The sequence below is a fragment of the Pongo pygmaeus genome, chromosome 1, assembly GCF_028885625.2.
Source record: "Pongo pygmaeus isolate AG05252 chromosome 1, NHGRI_mPonPyg2-v2.0_pri, whole genome shotgun sequence".
NCBI classification, from domain to species: Eukaryota; Metazoa; Chordata; class Mammalia; order Primates; family Hominidae; genus Pongo; species Pongo pygmaeus.
Genome location: NC_072373.2, coordinates 21,088,772 through 21,105,263, shown reverse-complemented (window position 1 = coordinate 21,105,263; position 16,492 = coordinate 21,088,772).

The following is a 16,492-nucleotide window of genomic DNA, read 5'->3' as shown; positions in this document are numbered from 1 at the left end:
GATCCGCCCGCCTCGGCCTCCCAAAGTGTTGGGATTACAGGCGTGAGCCAGCGTGCCCAGCCGGCATTCCGCTTTTACACAGTGACAAAGCTCCGGGATCCAGCCAGAGTTAAAGGAATCTTCCACTTTTTATGACCTGCAAAGAACTCCCTTCCCTGTATGGCTCAGATGAGCCTTAGGATTCTGAAGAAGGTAAAGATATGCCTTTCTGGCATATTGTCTATTTTGAGATAAAGGCATTTAAAAAAAAAAAAAAGAAGAAGAAGCAGGTGTAGGAAGATCATTCTAAATTTCTTGTTTCTTAAAGACAAGAGATGAATTTCCCATATGAAAGATGTTCTCCTTATAGTAAAAGCAAGGGAACGTTCTTATCATCAAGGATGGGAGGTGGAAGCTACCAAATCTCCTCCAACTCTCAAGTTGAAATTTGATCCCTAAAGTTGGAGCCCGGCGGTGGGGGGCCCAGTGGGAGGTGTGTGGGTCCTGGGGTGTCACCCTCTGAATAGAGTCCTGCCCTCCTTTAGGGTGAGTTCTCACTCTGTTGGTTCCCTGAAGAGCTGGTTGTTGAAAAGAGCCTGGCACCCCTCTCCCCTCTCTCTCTGGCTTCCTCTCTTGCAGCAGTCCTGTGACCTCTGCACATACACGGGTTCCCCTTCACCTTCCACCATGAGCAGAAGCAGCCAGAGGCCCTCACCAGAAGCAGAGGTGGGCCCTATGCTTGCTTCCTTCCTTTCTCCCTCCCTCCCTTCCTTTCTCCCTCCCTCCCTTCCTCCCTCCCTCCCTCCCTGCCTTCCTTCCTTTTTTTCTTTTCCCCTCCCCTCCCCTCCCCTCCTTTCCCCTCCCCTCCCCTCCCCTCCTTTCCCCTCCCCTCCTCTCCCCTCCTTTCCCCTCCCCTCCCCTCCCCTCCTTTCCCCTCCTTTTTTCATCTTGCTCTGTTGCCCAGGCCCCTCCTACCTCAGCCTCCCAAGTAGCTGGGACCACATCCAGCTAATTTTTAAATTTTTAAATTTTTTGTAGAGATGGGCTGTCATCATGTTGCCCAAGCTGGTCTTGAATTCCTGAGTTCAACTGATCCCCGACCTTGGCCTCCCAAAGTGCTAGGATTACACCGTGCCCGGCCACTATGCTTTTTTTTTTTTTTTTTTTTTTTTAATTTTTTGACCTGAGTCTCACTCTGTTGCCCAGGCTGGAGTGCAGTGATGTGATCTCAGCCCACTGCAACATCTGCCTCCTGGGAAGTTCAAGCGACTTTCCTGCCTCAGCCTCCCGAGTAGCTGGGATTACAGGCGTGAGCCCCTGCGCCCAGCCACTGTGCTTCTTGTACAGCCTGCGAAACCATAAGCCAAATAAACCTTTTTTTTTTTTTTTTGATAAATCATCCAGCCTCAGGTATTCCTTTAACAACATGAAACAGACGAAGATAGAAGCCAAGAGAAATCTATACAAACAAACTTTATTAAACTAACCCTTATCTTCCTAGTCGTTGCCACAGTTACTACTCTTTGTTCAACCTAGTGTGTAAGCACTTTGACCTAGTCATTTCTTCACCCCATTAACTATCCTCACTCAAGCCCCGTGGTCTTATCAAATCTCACAACTTACTAGTGTTTGTCCATCTCTGTATATAAGTGACCCTAACTGCCTCTTTGCGTCTTCATTTCCTTATGAGGGCTCCTGTGCCACATTAAATTTGTATTAAATAACTGTATGTTTTTCTTCTGCTCATCTGTCTAATGTCAGTCTAATTCTTGGGCCCACCCTGGACCCTAAGATAATGGAGGTAGAATTCTGCCTCCCCTACAGCGCCCCTTGTTGATGCATGACAGGCCCACTGTCTTGGTCTGTTTTGTGTTGCTGTAAAGGAATACAACAGGCTGGGTACTTTTTTTGGCTTATGGTTCTGCAGGCTGTATAAGAAGCAAGGCTCCAGCATCTGCTTCTGATGAGGACCTCAGGAAGCCTCCACTCATGATGGAAGATGAAGGGGAGCCCCTGTGTGCAGAGGTCACAGGGAAAGAGAGAGGAGGGGGTCCTGGGCTCTTTTTAACAACCAGCTTTGGCAGGAACTAATAGAGCAAGAACTCCACTCCCCACAAGGGAGGGCAGGAGTCTATTCATGAAGGATCTGCCCCCAGGACCCAAGCACCTTCCACCAGGCTGCACCTCCAACACTGGAGATTAAATTTCAACATGAGAATTAATGAGACAAACACCTTATTCAAACTATAGCAGCCACTACATTGCCATCTTTGCCTTATCAATGATTACCTGAACTCCTTGTCCCCATGGGTCAATCCACACAAGGTGCTTGTTTGCCCAGCCTGGTTCAGCTTCTTCCCTCCCCCAAGGCCCTGATGTTTGGCCCCTCCTGGAGCAGACCAGGCTCAGGGTAAAGTATCCTCAATCTCTTGTCCCCCTCAGCCACCCTTCATCCCACTTCCCCAGACGTGGTTCTTTCCAGCCTCATTCATTTCTCCCTATATGAGAAAACTCCTTCTCTGCGTCACCTTTGGGAGCTTACAGACCTTAAGGTCAATGCTTTCTCCCTGTTGCAGTATACTGGTATCTCCTATTGCAATATCCTTTTGCATAAAGATCTCTTCTTACTAAGTCTGGATTAGTTTTTTTATTGGACAGTGGTTGTTACACAGAAGGCCTGCTGCCCTCTTCTCATCGGGTCTGGTTGGCTGAGCAGACTGGTGGAAGGACCCTAGGACCATTCACCCATGAAGCCCACCTGGCTCGCCCCTGGTGTAAATGATGTGGGGTCTGACCTGGCCAGACCAGATGCTGCTCCACCCTTTAACTGCCTGTGAGGATTTGGACATGTTCGATCTTCCTGGAGCTGTCCCTCACTCAAGACAGGCAGCCTTAGGACTCTCCAGCTGTCCTTAGGGCTAATGGGGCTGATGATGGGCGGATGATGGATTCTAGGCACCTGCTGCGACCTCCCCAGGAGCACCTGCAAAGCAGCCCTTTCTGCCTCGTGACTCTGCCCAGGCCTCTCTGTGGAGCGTGGCATAGGCTTGGCCAGCTCTCCGAGTGCAGCCAAGAGGCTCACAGGTTTTGGGCACATGTCTGCGACCTCACTTTTCCAGTCATAAGGGCTTTTGCTTTTAGATTCTCAGGGGCTTTGAGCCCCCAAACCACCCAGACATAGCACAGGATGCCACCTGGTTCTATGTGTCTGAGCAAACAAATGCACTCACACGAAGCACAGAATGAAGGGCTGCCTAAATGCAGACCCACCCGCCCCCGGCAAGGCTTGAAAACAGCCTCTATATTACATGTAAAAGCTCTTTTTAGATGATTACCTGCACAGTTCATTTTCTTGATCTCCAGTCATTGAGTTCTATGTCGTTAAAACCCCCAGAAGGAACAAAACCTAGAGAAAAATGTCCCCTGAAAACTTCCCAAGAGGAGAGATTTCCTCTGCAAACTGAAGAGAATGTGAGATACAAACATTCCCCACAAGGAACTGGTCTGTTGAGGCCGCACGCATTCTGTAAATCAGGCTTTTTCTCTGTCTCCTCGTTCTCTCTCCTTATGGTCTTTGCATGTACAGCTGAGGCAATAATGGGCCTTGTGTCCTCGTGTTAAAGTTCTTTGAGATTTGGGGGTCCTACGTGGTTGGTCATGTTGCATCATCTCTGTAGGAGCATTCCCATCAGCAAACAATATGCTATCGCTTCTCCAATTTATAAATTGGCTTTTCTCCTTAGTCTGGGCAGCAGCAAGCCTGAAACCATCTGGACTTTCACAAACTCACTGTAAGGGCAGAGTCTTACAGGAACAGGCACTCCTTCTAGGTCTGGGGTAAACAGTGCACAAAGCGATGGTGAGCTCTGTCCTCCTAAGACTCTTCCAAAGCCAGTGTGCACTAGGGTTTCCCACTGTTTGTTAGAAAGAACGCCTTCCCTCTCCATCCAATGTGCCCTTCCATCTGGCATCCCACTTCTCTGGCCCACTCTGCAGGAAACTCCTCCCAAGTCCTGTCCATACTGACCATCCCCAAGTTCCATCTTCCCATTCTGTGGGCCTGGTGCACGGTGAGTGCTCCATGTATGTCCAGGAGGGTGCCAGTAGGAGACGACTTTCAGTATGGTCTGTGGGATGAACCAGTCAGTCCACAGTCACATCATCAACTGGGACGGAGCCAAGTGCCAGTCATCTACCTTAGAGTTTCCAGAAGCTGCAGGAAACACCGACATTTCTCTAAAGTAGGGGAGTATGTTGGCTGTAGCCGGTTTTTTTTACAATTGGGTCTTTGCTGTGTTCATACCCACTTTCTAAGGGCCCCAGCATGGGTGTGTCTCCACTGTCCGGATTCCCCACCGCCTCAATATTAAAAAAAGAATCCTGCCACGTGTTCAGTGTTTTTCTGAATGATCTTTTTTATTGTCTTCTTTTTTCTTTCTTTACTTTTTAAATTTGTCTGCAAAACAAGGAATTAATCTGTCTGTAATAGAACACACTAAAGCAAATTTTTCTCCTTAAACAGGTAAGATGAACTTCCATCCAGATTGGGTGCTCTAGAACATTTTCTCATTAAGGAGATTTCTTTTCTTGTTCAGTTTGAATAGATGGCAAGAATTCCTCACACCATAAGTTTTTTTTGTTGTCCCATGAGCCCCTATCGCAGTTTGATGAAGCCTATAGATTCTGTCTTGGAAAGATTTTTTTTTTTGAGTCTCGCTCTGTCACCCAGGCTGGAGTGCAGTGGTGTGATCTCTGCTCATTGCAACCTCTGCATCCCAGGTTCAAGCAATTCTCCTGCCTCGGCCTCCATAGTAGTTGGGACTACAGGGACCCGCCACCACACCCGGCTAATTTTTTTTTGTATTTTTAGTAGAGACAGTGTTTCACCATGTTGTCCAGGCTGGTCTCGAACTCCTCGCCTCAAGTGATCCACCCACCTCAGCTTCCCAAAGTGCTGGGATTACAGGCATGAGCCACCATGCCAGGCCAAAAAGTTTTTAAATGCACAAAAATGTTTAAAAATTATTAATACAAAGGAAATCAATTATATTGAAATAAGTTGTGAAAATATATAAAATTAACTTATCATGGAGTTATAAATGTGCATCTTTATGAATGCATTAAATAACATTTGAATTGGGAAGTAGTTGTAGCTACTGTCATTTCAAAGTTGTGATGGGTGTTAAGGGTCTTCAAAGATATTTGCCATGACTGCAGTGTAATAAAACTCCATCCCCTCTCCGCACATCAATTGTACTTCTTTCTCAATGTTTTCACGATTGCCCTGGAGTTTGTAATATACATTTACAACCTAAGTCTACTTTTAATAACACTACCCTGCTTCATGGTCAGGAGTGCTAGCTCATGCCTGTAATAAATCCCAGCACTTTGGGAGGCCGAGGCCAGCAATGGCTTGAGTTCAGGAGTTTGAGATCAGGGCAACGTAGTGGGACCCCATCTCTACAAAAAATATGAAAAAATAGCCGGGCATGGTGGCATGCACCTGTAGTCCCAGCTACTTGGGAAGCTGAGGTGGGAGGATTCCTCGAGCCTGGGAAGTTGAAGCTGCAGTGAGCTGAGACTGTGCCACTGCACTCCAGCCTGGGCAACAGAGCGAGACCCTGCCTCAAAAAAAAAAAAAAAAAAAGAGAAGGAGCCAAACGCTGATGCACCCTAGGCCCAGTGATAGTGCCAGCACAAGGCCCACACAGGCACTTGGCAAATGTGCTGTGTTCTGATTGTTGCAAATGGCCTGTTAGCTGCCCAGGTCACAATGACCCCAAATAACTCCCACACCTGCACCATGCACCCAGTAGGCACTCAGTAAACATTGACATCAGGAATGGTCCATGTGGGTCTGGTTCTGGTTCTCGTTTGTCTCTTCAGATTGTGTGTTCTTGCCTTTTGGCACGTCTTGTCATTTTATGTTGAAGCTGGAGATAACGTATCAGGTAATAAGAACTCTGGTATGGCTGGGGGTGGTGGCTCATGCCTGTAATCCCAACACTTTGGGAGACTAAGGTAGGAGGACTGCTTGAGGCCAGGAGTTCAAGATCAGCCTGGGCAGCATATCAAGACCCCATCTCTAAAAGAAAAAAAAAAAAAGTTAAAAAAAAAAACTTAGCTGGGCATGTTGGTGTGTGCCTGTAATCCCAGCACTTTGGGAGGCCAAGATGAGAGAATCACTTGAGCCCAGGAGTTTGAGTCTGCAGTGATCTATGACTGTGCCACTGCACTCCAGTCTGGGCCACAGAGTGAGACCCTGTTAAAAAAAAAAAATCGGGAACATAGGCCTTTAGTGTGAGCATTTACATCATCTGGCTCGAAATTGGGCTCTTTTTCATGTTTATTATAGCCATAGGTACCCGAAGCTTTGTTTTCCCTAGGGTCCTTGTTCTCATCTCCCCTCCTGACTTTAAACTTCCCTAAGAGCTCCTTCACACACTGTCTGGTGTATCATAGTGAGGACTAAGCGCTGACCTTTTGTCTTACCCAAATAAGCTCTCACCTTTTATCTTACCCAAATTCCCACCTACGGGGTCTAGGGAGTCAACCCCTACAAACCATAAATTCTCATCAGATGGGTTTTATTTGACCCTATATATTGTGACTGACTTTTCAATCTGACTCTGGCATAAAATTTTGAGACAAGGAAAAAATATTCAACCCCAAAATATATTTCCTTGCCATGCCTTGAAATTGTCCTGAAAAATCTCTTGTGGGAAAAATCCACATTCTATAGAGAACCCCCTTTCCCCTTTGTTTTCCTTCCTTTCTTTCCAGATCCAGGAGATAATCAACTAAGAGCTAGGCACCCTTTTAAGTCCCATAAGAAACAATTTACAACCTGCTGTCTCTGAAGTTGGCTATCTGAGTGCTTCCTCTGCACAATAAAACTTGGTCTCCACAATCCTTTATTTTTAACCTGAACATTTCCTTTCTATCGATCCCAGGTCTTTAGACAAACTCAACCAATTATCTACCAGAAAATGTTTACATTTACTTATAGCCTGGAAGCCCTTGCTTCGAGTTGTCCTGCCTTTTTGAACCAAACCAATATATTTCTTAATATTTGATTAATGTCTCATGCCTTCCTAAAATATATAAAACCAAGCTGTACCCCAACCACCTTGGGCACATGTTCTCAGGACCTCCTGAGGGCTGTGTCATGGGCCATAGTCACTCATATTTGGCTCAGAATAAATCTCTTAAAATATTTTAGAGTTTGACTCTTTTCATCAACAGTAGCTCTTTCTGTCAGACTGTAATCACGCTGGAGCCTTATGGCGTGGTGGCCGGCATGGGGTGGAGGAAGAATTCCATAGTGTTATGATGAAATCTCAGCCTGTTATTCAGCCTGTGCCCCTGGACTGTGACCTTCACAGGTGTTTCCTAGCTGCTTTTGTCTCCTTAAGGCTAGAGATGGCTGAAGTGGAGGGAATACCTTTCTCGAAAGGAAAATAAATCTGAAAGGAAAATAAATCTTGGGCCCCCAGAATCACTAAACTAAAGGGAAAAGTCAAGCTGGGAACTGCTTAGGGCAAACCTGCCTCCCATTCTATTCAAAGTCACCCCTCTGCTCACTGAGATAAATGCATATCTGATGGCCTCATTCGGAGAGGCTAATCAAAAACTCAGAAGAATGCAACCATTTGTCTCTTATCTACCTATGACCTGCAAGCCCCCTCCCTGCTTCAAATTGTCCCATCTTTGCCTCGAGTTGTCCCACCTTTCCAGACTGAACCAATGTACATATTACACATAATGATTGATGTCTCATATTTCCCTAAAATGTATAAAACCAAGCTGTGCTCAGACCATCTTGGGCACATGTCGTCAGGACCTCCTGAGGCTGTGTCACAGATGCACGTCCTCAACCTTGGCAAAACAAACTCTCTAAACTAATTGAGACCTGTCTCAGACATTTGGGGGTCACACCTCCCCCAGCTGGATTAAGCCTGTTAATGTCTCTTCCCTGAAGGGCAGGCCTTTCTTGGGGGCATGTCCTGGGGGTACTTCACCATGGTTGCTTTCCCGCCTCCTGCCACAGCCTGGAGGGGTCTTTTCTATTGCACCAAGAGAACCTAGTGGGGTTTCTACAGGTAAAAACCAATAAAAGAGTGGGCCACCCACACCCCTACTTTCAGAATTCAATTTTCCACAAATTGAAAAAAATCAAAATTCCCAAAATGGAAACACCTTCAGTCCCCAGGAAATTCTTACTCTCAGGCTGTTCCACACTGGTGGCTGGAGAGTTCCTGCCAGTTAAAGGCTCCCGAAGCTTCTGCTCCAGGTAATCCTGGGCTTCCTTCTCACTGGGGGAAGGATGTATTTCATCATCACACAGGACGCTGGGGTTTGGTGTGTGTTGTTTTATCATAATAAGAAATGATCAATTTATTTTATTCAAACTTTGCTATTTACTTCAAAAGATAACTATCCAATATTAGCAAAAAATAATTTTAGAACTAAGAATTTTTACTTTTCAAAATTTATGAACATAATGAGTCACATTTACAGATTTCCCAATGGTGACAAGCCCTCCCATTCCTGAGAGTAGCCCCGCTTCCTTCTGGCGGTGAAGAGTGTTTGGCAGGCTGGTATGTGCATTCTGATTGGCTGACATCCTGCAGTGGTTTTGTCCAATTAGAGAGCTGAACTGGCAGCATCTTATTTAAATGTGCACTTTAATCCAATCAGATGCTGGATTTCTCTAAGCCCTCATTTGAATGTAAGCCATACAAATGGGACCAGCTGTGCAAATGACCTGTGCAAGGCAATGCCTTGTCTCCACTCAAACTCCATTTCTCCACCTAGGAGGCGAACTTGACCGCTAGATGTGGTTTGTGTTCAGAATAATCAGGGGCGGGTTACAGGCTCCCCCATCACGCACCTAGTGTCCACAAGTGTGCACATCTCCACTAAGTTCCCCAGCTGCAAGGAAGCAGCTTGTATTTGCAGTAAAGGGTGTAGTTGGCAGTGTCAGCTCTTTTTGCCAGCCTAAAGCTTGTGAGAGACACTCAACTCAATTCCACCTGAGTCTGATGAATTTAATGGAAGAAAACTGAATTCCCAGGAAGTGTGGTGGTCTAACAAATTCCATCAATAGGAAGCATTTTCTTGAGTTCTGTGCTTCAAATATGCTATGGAAGCAGCCACATTCCTTGTTGATGATAGTCAGAGTTAGTTTCAAAGGGTTCTAGTTGGCACAGGGATTTCTGAATCTAAAAGACAAAAATGTGGAGAGAAAATAAGTTAGTATGAAAAAAACAAGGGGAATAGCTGACAATACCAGCTCCTAGTGTGACTGTCATTTTGTGCACTCGGGCCGACCCCCTCCTGCCCCTCAATGGTATAATAACATGGTAACTACTATGGGATTCTTGATTGAAAGGAGGGAATGCAGATGAGGAGGAATTTCATTCTTTCTGAAAGTCTGAACTATTGGCACAGAGTATGCAATCTTATGTCCTCTCCTGAGTCTTAGAAATCCCAGAAAGGCTACTAGATAGAAATCAGTGTCCTCACCTGGAACTGTACTAAATGGATACAGCCTGGATGAACACAGCAAGGTAAAAGGGAAGAAGTGCTCATCTCTTTTTCATGTCAGGGGAGTGCTGAAGCTCTTATATAGTACCTTTCTCCTTCTTTACACAGATTATGTGTATTAAGCAGTTAACTGTGCACCGTCAATTCATAATGCCAACGAAAATATTGTCTAGACAGGGCTTCAGTATGCCCTGTCTATTCTTAGGAATTCCAGAAGCCGGCTGGGCATGGTGGCTCACACCTGTAATCCCAGCACTTTGGGAGGCCGAGGAGGGCAGATTATGAGGTCAGGAGTTCGAGACCAGCCTGGCCAACATAGTGAAACCCCGTCTCTAGTAAAAATACCAAACTTAGCTGAGCGTGGTGGCTCGTGCCTGTAATCCCAGCTACTCAGGAAGCTGAGGCAGGAGAATTGCTTGAACCCGGGAGGCGGAGGTCACAGTGAGCAGAGATAACACCACTGCACTCCAGCCTGGGCGACAGAGCAAGATTCTGCCTCAAAAAAAAAAAAAAAAAAAGAATTCCAGAAGCCTCTATTAATCCAAACTATCCTGGCTACCTCTAAAACAGACTTTGCATTCATTTTCTATTGTTGCCGTAACACGTTACCACAAATATAGTGGGTTAAACCAAAGCCCATTTATTGTCATACAGCCCTGAAGGTGGGAAGTCCACATCAATCACCGTGTGGGCAGCGCTGGTACCCTCTGAGGTCTCTCTCCTTGGCTTGCAGGTGGCAGTCTTCTCTCTGCGGCTCCTCACATTGTCTTCCTTCTGAGCGTGTCTCTGTGTCCAAATTTCCCTTTTATCAGGACACCAGTCCCACTGGATTATAATGACCTCCTTTCAGCTACCTCTGCGAACATCCTATCTCTAAATAAGGTCACATTCTGAGGTGCTGGGGGCCGGGACATATTTATTTCCAATATTCATATGAATTTTGGAGTGTGACATAATTCAGCCTATAGCACACAGTCACTATAGATGTGAGATCTCATAGAATCACCACAAACTGCAAAACTGACCCCTGATCACAGTTGTCAAACAAACTTAGCCAAGGGCCTCTGAGGGAATCTCCTGCAGTCAGCTGCCTCTAAAATGCCCGAAGGATTCCTGCCTCCTGGTGTTCGTGCCTGTGGGCGGTCCACACCCCTCCACTTACCAACTGGTTTGAACAAGTGGGTTCTGGCAGCAGTGATGACACTTGTGGGATTAGGTTATAGAAAGACCTCGACTTCTCACCGGGGGTTCCCTCCTGCTCTCCCTGGGTGGCTCCGTCTGGGGAAGCTGGCAGCCAGGCTATGTGCAGCCCAGAACGGAAGCCCACAGGAATGAATCTAAAAGTGGATCTTGGCTGGGCCTGGTGGCTCATGCCTGTAATCCCAGCACTTTGGGAAGCCGAGGCAGGTGGATCACCTGAGGTCAGGAGTTCGAGACCAGCCTGGCTAACATGGTGAAACCCCATCTCTACTAAAAATACAAAAATTAGCCGGGTGTGGTAATTACGTCTGTAATCTCAGCCACTTGGGAGGCTGAGGCAGCAGAATCGCTTAAACATGGGAGGCGGAGTTTGCAGTGAGCTGAGATCACGTCACTGCACTCCAGCCTGGGCAACAGACTGGGGACTCCATCTCAAAAAACAAATTAAATAAAGTAAAAAATAAAATAAATAAATAAAACTGGATCTTGAATCCGCCCACAGTCTCATGCCAGAGCCTGGAGGCAGGTTCTGCCTGAGTCAGGTCTGAGATGACTCCAGCCCTGGACAGCGCTGATGGCAGCCTTCTGACAGCCCCTGGGCCACAGGCCCCACCTAGGCAGCACTGCGATTCTCGACTGCCACACAGACACTGTGGGACAATATGTATATGTTGTCTGGAGCTACTAAGTTTTGGGGGTAATTTCTTAGGCAAATGTTACCTCCTTTCCAGCCATATGTTGGATCTCTATTTGGTTAAAACCAGAGTCACTTTGTAAATATCAAAATCTGCCTTATGTAGCCTTTGGCCCCTAAATCAAGCTGTTAAGCAATGAGAACCTGAAACTTCAAGGAGTTTTATAGCCAGTGAATAGAAGAAAGTTCCTTTTAGGATAGTTGGGACAATAAAATAATGTCAGCTTTTTATTATAGACTTCTAAATATCTCTAGTCTACTAAATCAGGGATTTGGATTCCCATATTAGCCAGGATTTAGGGGTGAACTGCCAACAAACAACCCCACAACTGCAAATTGGCCTTTCCTGCCTGTGGGTCTGTGAGTGGCTACAGGGCCCCCAAATGAAAGGGGGGTGCTCAGGTGCAATTAGTGCACCTCTCATTTGGGGATTCTTAGTTTAGGAGTGAGGGAATGCTATTCATCCCATCGAAAGAGCTGGGGAGTCAGCATTAACTGGACCATATTAAATCTAAAGGAGCCCACATCTTTGTCACAATAATTCATTATTCTTCATTCCACACTCAACGTACATTGCTCTTGAAAGATAGGAGAATATCCTCCTCAAAGGGTGCCACCTCCTCCCCAAAGGATGCCACCCCCTCCCCAAAGGATGCCACACCCTCCCCAAAGGATGCCACACCCTCCCCAAAGGATGCCATACCCTCCCCAAAGGATGCCACCCCTCCCCCAAACAATGCCACACCCTCTCCAAAGGATGCCATACCCTCTTCAAACGATGCCACCCCTCTTCAAATGATGCCACTCCCTCCCCAGATGATGCCACACCCTCTATGAAGGGTGCCACCACCTCTCCAAAGGATGCCACCCCCTCCCCAAAGGATGCCGCACCCTTCCCAAACGATGCCACACCCTCCCCAAAGGATGCCACACCCTCCCCAAAGAATGCGATCCCTCCCCAAAGGATGCCACTCCTCTCCAAAGGATGCCACCCCACCCCAAAGGGTGCCATGCCCTCCCCAAAGGTTGCCAACCCTCCCCAAAGGGTGCCACACACTTTCCAAAGGATGTCATACCCTCTCCAAAGGATGCCAGCCCTTCCCAAATGATGCCACCCCTCCCGCAAAGATGCCACACCCTCTTCAAAGGATGCCACCCGTCCCCAAACAATGCCACCCCCTCTCCAAAGGATGCCACCCCTCCCCAAACAATGCCAGCTCTCCTCAAAAATGCCACACCTTCTCCAAAGGATGCCACCCCTTCTCAAACGATGCTATCCCCTCTCCAAAGGATGCCAGCCCTCCTCAAATGATGCCACCCCCTCTCCAAATGATGCCACCCCTCCCCAGATGATGCCACCCAAAAGATGCCCCCTCCTCTCCAAAGGGTGCCATTCCCTTCCCAAATGATGCCACCCACTCTCCAAAGGATGGCACCTCCTCTGTAGAGTGTGCCATCCCCTCCCGAAAGGATGCCACCCCCTCCAAAGGATGCCAGCTCTTCCAAAATGATGCCACACCCTCTCCAAAGGATGCCACCCCCTCCTTAAACAATGCCACCCCTCCCCAAAGGATACCACCCTCTCTCCAAAGGAAGCCACCCCATCTCTAAAAGGTGCCACCCCCTCCTCAAGGGATGCCACCTCTTCCCCAAAGGATGCCACTTTGGCACAAAGATTATTTGGAGCTGAAGGCCAATAATAATCTGCTGTTGAGAAACAATGGAAGTAAAAATGCTTTCTGCTCGCCCCTATTTTCCTAAAAACAGGACAAAATGGACAAAGTTGTCTTTGCCTCTCCACCAGGAAGGAATCAATTTAATCATGTGAGATGACTTTAGACACTTATCAGCCAGGAGACAGCACCAGTGAAATCTGCATGCCAGGCCTCACTCGCTGGCCCTCTCCACCACTGCTTCCCATAACTCCCCTCCTCCACATCTTTCCTTCTTCGCCTTAGCTGAAGGTGCTACAAAGGCTGGAGTTCTCTAGCTGAACTAAGGAAAAGTCCTGCAGCAACAGTATTTGTTAGAATGTTGGGGTGCTCAGGCCTCCGAAACAGAACCTATCTCTCCGACCTTCTTTCACCCTCCTTTTACCTACTCCTTTTGCTCCCCAGGCAGGCCACAGAAATGAAAACTGTAGTCTTTCCCCACCTTTCTGTCTCAGACCTGGCCATAGGGACATTTTCTGACTTCCCTTTTCTGATTGTGGGTCATAAGACTCCCAGTTCAGAGAGGGTCCTGCCCCATACCCAGGAGGAAGGATGCTGCCCAGAGAGGCCAAGAACAGTCTGAACACACAGGCTCTGCTGGGGTTCCCCGCTCAGTCTGTTGGGGTCACATCACACACTTTCTGTCCGGTCACATTTCAACATGGCTGTCTTCTATCATGTCCATCCAATGAAGTCTCCATAAAAGGCCCAAGGGGACAGGTTTTGGGGGCTTCTGGAGGGCTGAACACCTGGGGGCTTGCAGGAAGGGTGAGGGAGAATTCATTTGCAAGCTGGGAGGGTGGCGCAGCCCAACTCCCCTGGGTCAGAAGGCCCTGCGCTTGGACCTTTGCAGACCTCTCCCTCTGCATCCCTTCATCTGGCTATTTATTTGTAGCCTTAAACTATTCTTTAAATAAACAGGTAAATGTAAGTAAGTGTTTCTCTAGTTTTATGAGCTGCTCTAACAAATTAATCAAGCTTAAAGAGGGGGTCGAGGGAACCCCAACTTACAGCTGGTCAGAAGTTCTGGAGGCTTGGATTTGCCTGTGGTGTCTGAAGTGGGGCAGCCTTGGGGACTGAGCCCTTAACCTATGGGATCTGACGCAATATCCAGGTAGATACTGTTAGAGTTTGTTTATTTATTTAGCTTTTTTATTGTCGTGATTATTTTGAGATGGGGTCTTGCTCTGTTGCCGAGGCTGGAGTGCAGTGGTGAGACCCTAGCTCACTGTAGCCTGGAACTCCTGGGCTCAAGCAATCCTACTTCAGCCTTCTGAGCAGCTGGGACTACAGGCGTGCACCACCATGCTCAGCTACTTATTTTATTCTTGTAGAGACAGAGTCTTGCTATGTTGCCCAGACTGGTCTCCAACTCCTGGGCTCAGGCGATTCCCTCCCACCTCTGCCTCCCAATGCTGAGATTACCAAGGCATGAGCCACTGTGCCTGGCTGGAGTCGGAATTAAATTGGATTCAAGGACACCTAACTGGTGCCCACTAAGACATTGGTTGCTTGCTTGCTTGCTTGCTGATAGGGAGAAATCCTCACATGTTTGGTCACAGATGTCTTCTGTGTTCATTGTTGTGTTGTGAGATCAGAGGAAAAACAGTTGTTTTTTTTCTACATCAGAGGACACAAATATTCAGACCATAGCAGCTGTGGCAGGAATTTGCTGTTCTATTCCAGCCAACGCCTGAAGACTGGTCCAGGCTCTTCCTTTCCTAGAGCATTTACTGAAACCAGCTCACAACTGGGAATACTTCCTCTGGCACGTTGAGATGTCCGTGTGTCTCCTATAATCTAGCAGTGGCTCCTCGAGGAACCCAGAGTCATTCCTTTGAAACCAGGAGGGAGAAGGCCTCAGTCTCTGCCAGAAGGTAGAATCCTGACTTTGGGCCTGGCTGGCTAGCAGACACAGATTGTGTCATCTGATTGTCACGGAGCCCCCGCTCACCCCACCTCCTTCCCTTTAAGACACCCCGCCACCCCTGCACAAATTAGAATGGAGGCGACTCTGTACTGACTACAGCTGGCACTGAATGGAAATCTGTTTCCACTGCTTTAATGTCCAGCTTTATCTTTGTGTTAACTGAAAAAAATCACAGGATCTATGAATTGGAAAAGCAGATTTCACTTCTTGTAGAGGGTTACAGCCTGCAAAGTGGCCATCCCTCAGGCAGGGAAGCACAGCCTCGCCAAACCCAGTGCCTCGGCCAAGCCCAGGCACTTTGGGGGAGGGAGGAGTTGGGGCAGGAGCTCTGTGCTTGTTTGGCTTTGCCAAACACACATATTCCACAGTCTATGGGAGGGCTATGGAGATCCGTGAGGGCAGCCGTCACACATGTTCACGGAACACACTTGCACATGACATGTGACGCATGCTTACCCTGGGGTGGAGACTTCACATGTAAATGTATTCCAATTAGGTCTTTCCAGTACTCAAAGGTGCTCAAGTGCACAGCCTCTGTAAACGGGCCAGGACTAGACAAGGTCGTGGTCTGTCATCAGGAGAAAGCTCTTGAAGTCAGTGTCTTGTCCAGTGAATGCTGCCGTCATGGCTGGTGGAGCAGGGTGTCGGAGCTGGGTAAGCTGCAATTGTCTTAATGTTGCTTAGCTGGAGGCCAGTGCTTGTTTAGCTGCTGGAGTAAAAGAAAACCCTTGCAGCAGTGAGAACATGGTTTATTCTTTAAGTATAGGGTGCTGACTTAACCCTCAGGTTTTGTTTATAATTTGACACCTTATTGCCACAAAGACTCCATCCTGTGTCTGTGTTTTTTAAAAAAATTCTCTTAACCTCACCTGGACTGTCTCTATGTTAACATGAATGCTGTCAGTTGTGTCTAAACCTCAACAGAAAGGGGTATAATGAGATGTGTCTGACTCCCATCCTATCATGGCCAGAAACTCAGTTTTTAAGGTTCTATGGGGTCCCTTTTACCAATAGGGTGTCTGTGCAGTTGGTTGGGGGTGCTTAGGATTTTATTTTTAGTTTACAGTCTCTAAATCAGGAGACACAGACCGGCTGGCCTATTTGTAGATATGCCAATTAGCATCCAGTGAAGTCTGGCCCTGGGTTTATGTGAAATGAGGAGGGTGAAACCCCAACCTGCAAGACCTTGGGCCCAAACTGCAGTAGCAACAATGCCAAAGTTGCAGCATTTTTCATAAAACAACTCTCACGTATTATTTTCCTTGAATTGCTTGTCATAGCAAGTGTGGAAGATTCACCAGAACCATCAGGCAGAACCACACATTTGTTTTCAGAAATGTCTTTCCTTTCTTTCCACAATGTTGGTTTGGCTTAAGTGTTTGTGTCAGAGACATGTGAACCAGAGCAACTCCATCTTGAATAGGGGCT